This window comes from Cryptomeria japonica, chromosome 1, assembly GCF_030272615.1.
Source record: "Cryptomeria japonica chromosome 1, Sugi_1.0, whole genome shotgun sequence".
In the NCBI taxonomy this organism is placed as follows: Eukaryota; Viridiplantae; Streptophyta; class Pinopsida; order Cupressales; family Cupressaceae; genus Cryptomeria; species Cryptomeria japonica.
Window position 1 is genome coordinate 592,572,949 of NC_081405.1, and position 4,063 is coordinate 592,577,011.

The 4,063-nt window shown below is 42.0% G+C and overlaps 1 pseudogene; it reads right to left on the bottom strand.

Moving 5' to 3' along the window:
- Positions 1–725: 725 nt before the first annotated feature.
- On the bottom strand, positions 726–3,006 carry LOC131028665 (cytochrome P450 78A4-like; annotated as a pseudogene).
- Positions 3,007–4,063: the final 1,057 nt, after the last annotated feature.

Genomic DNA, 4,063 nt, shown 5'->3' on the forward strand with positions numbered 1-4,063 from the left:
TTTGATAAGATTGAAGATGTGGCAAGGAACTACATCTGTAATGCAAAGGAAAGGGAAATAAAAGTGAAATGGTTCACAATTCTTAAGGAGGAGACAAATGGAAGAGAGTTGATCTTACTTATTAAGGAGAACAAAAGAAATTATAGATACAAACTATGTTGGATATAAACTATGTCAGATAATATTGCTACTCTTTCTCCTAGGATCCCTACACTTCTTGAAAGGATAATAATGCAAGAAGCATTAAAAACAAAGCAAGCATTTGAAAATTCAATATAGCAATTTGAGGTGTCATCTTCATCAAATGTTCCTTTAAGGGTGTTTGCAAAAAAAATCAAGTCGTATTTAACCCTTGGTTGATTATTCTATTCACTATAAAAAAATAAATGAGGTGGGACAAAATGCACTAGATCTTGAAGAAGTAAACAAAATCTTGGATTCTCCTCCAAAGCTCCAAATTGATGATGTCCCTTATGAAATGGTTATCATTGATATTATCACTAGTGGAGATGTGGTAAATGGCATTAGAGCCCTTACATGTACCTATTTTTTTCAAATGATTATTTCTTAATTCCAACGAATTTAAAGATTTTTCAATATTGAACAACTTAAAGCTATTCTTTAAAATATTTTAGAATATTCAACATAGAGTTATTCTTTAGAATATTCAACATAGAGCTATTCTTTAAGCTATTGAATAAGTAAAAGGAGAAAAAAAAAAGTGGTAAGACATTAAAAACTCCCACTAAATACATAGCAGGATGGCACATATTATTAATAAAACAGACGCTTGCTATATGGGACAGTTGGGGACATTAAGAACTCCCATACATTCCTAATAATCAGTCAAAAAATAGTTCTGGCTGTTGCAGCCGAGAAAATGCCAGAGCAATGCTTACAAAATTGAATCTTTGAGACCCGGAACAAAGGCTCAAAGATTTTGAAGCGACAAAATGTGCGTCCACCACATATTCACTGTCCCCAGAGTTCACGCAACCATTGCATTGTTACGGTACATGTAACCGCAAGACGCCAATATTTAAGCCTACGGGCAACAAAAAAAGCAGGATAATGGAAGAGCGACGGGCATTCATTTCTCAGACTACTTTCAGATCGACCCTCACGACAGGAACAGCATGAAGTGGGTGCAGCATCTCGCAGGACAGCTTAAGAACCTCAGACAAATCGACGGGATGCAGCTGGTGTGCAACCCAGTGGAAATGGTGCAGCAGTTTGGCCACCCAAAGATGAACAGTAGAAAGACCCAGAGCTTTTCCAGGGCAGACCCGACGACCCGCCCCAAAGGGCGCAAGCCTCAAATCGTTTCCTCTGACGTCCACATTCTCACCACCATCGGATTCAAGGAACCTCTCTGGCCGAAACTGGTCCGGGGAATCCCAAATGAGTGGGTCATGTGTAATCGACCACATATTTACCATGGCGGTGGTGCCCTCCGGCACACAGAACTTCCCATCACCGACAATGGTGTCCCGAGTGGAGAGTCTGGCCCATGACAGGAGTGGACCAGGTGGGTGCATTCGCAGAATCTCCTTCACCACTGCCTGCAGATAAAGAAGCTTACAGATGTCCGAGTCTCTCACGCTTCTGCTCTTTCCCACCACGACCTCCAGTTCTTCCTGAACCCTCCTCTGAGCTTCCGCGTTCCTAATCATCTCCGCCATGGTCCACTCTGTCAGTAGTGCCGTCGTGTCTGTCCCACGAAATATCATTTCCATTCACCCAACAATCATCAATGACCACGAACTCTCCACAAACTCAAGAACAATGAAAAAACAGCAACAACAAACAACAAGATACAAGATGCAGTCTTTATCATACCCAGAGATGAAAAAACATCAAGATACAAGATGCAATCCATAAGATACAAAAATATGCAATCTTTATCATACCCAGAGAACAGAGATCATGTCTTCATCGTCCAGCTTATCTTCTCCATGAAGAGACAACAGAACATCAATAAAATCAGAGTCGGCGGTGTCGTTAGCCTTGTCTTGGAATCGGTGCTCCTGGATGATATTCCTCACGAAACCTCTCACACGTGGTACGAGGCTGGAGCAACGCGAGTGGATGCGGAGGGGATCCAGGAACCTCAGCCAGGGAAGATGATCGGCTCAGTTAAACGCCCCAAGAAGCTCGAATCCCTCCTCCACCATCTCTCTCAGACTCCTCACTTCCTCGCTATCACCACAGATATCAAACCTCCGACCGAAAACGCAACCCATGATATTGTTCAGCGCTGCCGCTTGCAAATGGCGGCGCAGCCGCACAACGCCGCTCGAAACATACTCCTCGTGTATATTCTTCACCATGACAAGCGAGTCTGCCTGTCGCCCTGGTTCGTGGGCGGCGATCCTGCGGGGGGCGAAGAGATGGGTTGCGCAAACCCGGCGGAGCATTCTCGAGTATTCACCGTTTGGTGCAAAGCCAATAGCGCGCCCGAACATTAGCTGCTGAGCGGATTGCTTGAGCGGCCTATCTGAGAAATTAACGGAGCTGAGCAACTCTTGAGCCACCTCAGGATCAGATGTTATAACAGCCGGAGTCGAACCTAAGCTAAAGGCCATCAACTTCTTTGCACCATGAATACTAGCCAACTGAGCGAGCCTTCGATGGGCAAGACCACGGCTCATATCAATGAGGCTTCCGATGACGGGAAAGCCTCTGGGCCCAGGAATTGCTGCGCCGCCATTCTTCCTCGCGGCCCATGCACATCCTCCCGGGCTCAACCATGCAACCATGACGTTACAGCCTGCCACGAGAAGAACTGCGACGTAAAGCGGCCATGCAGAAAATATGTCATCTGTGTCGTGTAGCATGTAGCCAAGTCCTTCCTTCGCTAACAGTGGAATGGCATATAGCCACCACCCCCCTCCGCCACCACAACTCCCACTACGACTCTCCATTGCAGGAAGGAAAATACAACTGGAGAAAAATACACCTTATAAGTTCAAGCCGAGCAGTAAATGTGGATGCAAATATGGCTGAGAATCAGACCATTTTATAGAGTTTCCAACTTGAGGCCCGATGGACAGGGAGAGAGAAAAGTGGGGCACCGATTGCGAGTGGTGGAGCAACACCGTCCGATCATTATTACTTGTTTTTCGAGCTCCAATAAGCAGATTTCTGACCGCTAACTCACATTGGAATCAAAGCGGCGATTGCCAATCCCATTTGCGGATTCTACCGGGGCAAAAAATAAACGGCATAAATAGAAAATGGGGGAACAGCCAGCTAAGTAGAATTGCCATTTGGGTGACAACACAACATTTGGAGTTCACTAGGTAATAAAGTTTTTCGAGGACTGTAATCTAATTTTGCCATCCCAATACGGACAGCGATTTAAATCCTCCATATTTGTCTATGGCAACGTTTCGAGAACTTTCTGGCCGCACAATTTTCTTTCCTCATTAAATATTCCTTTTAGAATTGATACGCAAAGATTGATGATGTCTCATTTCCAAAAGAGTTCCAGTACAGTACAAAAGTTTACGGTTGATTTTAGTTGAAGAGTAGGAAAACGCATTCTTCAAGTACAAAATTTATGCTATATTCATGTGAACGAAGGCTACAAAAGGGGAAATAAATATATGGACAGGATTCATAAAGGATAGAGAAAATAAGATGCTTCAACCAAATGTAAATATATATCAATGGAGAATAATAAAAAATAATGAATCAATTTAAGATTCAATTATTTAGAAGTGCTAGTAAGAAAAATTGAATTCACATATAAAGAATCATCGCTAGAATCATTATAATAACCATGTAATAGTTTTTCATTAAGGTTCATATATCATGTGTGCACTATCAATGAAGGATACAATAAGAACATATGAACTATCAACAAGGTGTGATATATCATCATATAAGGTAAGACTACATAAAATAATATTACAAGTATCCATAGATTTAATATGAGATGAAAATATGATTTTCACCATACTCATCGTGTATTAAAAAGGAAATACATTAAAATTAAATAAATATATCAACATAAGGATAACATGATATGTAAGAAAGGTATCAAAAAAACATATTTTAA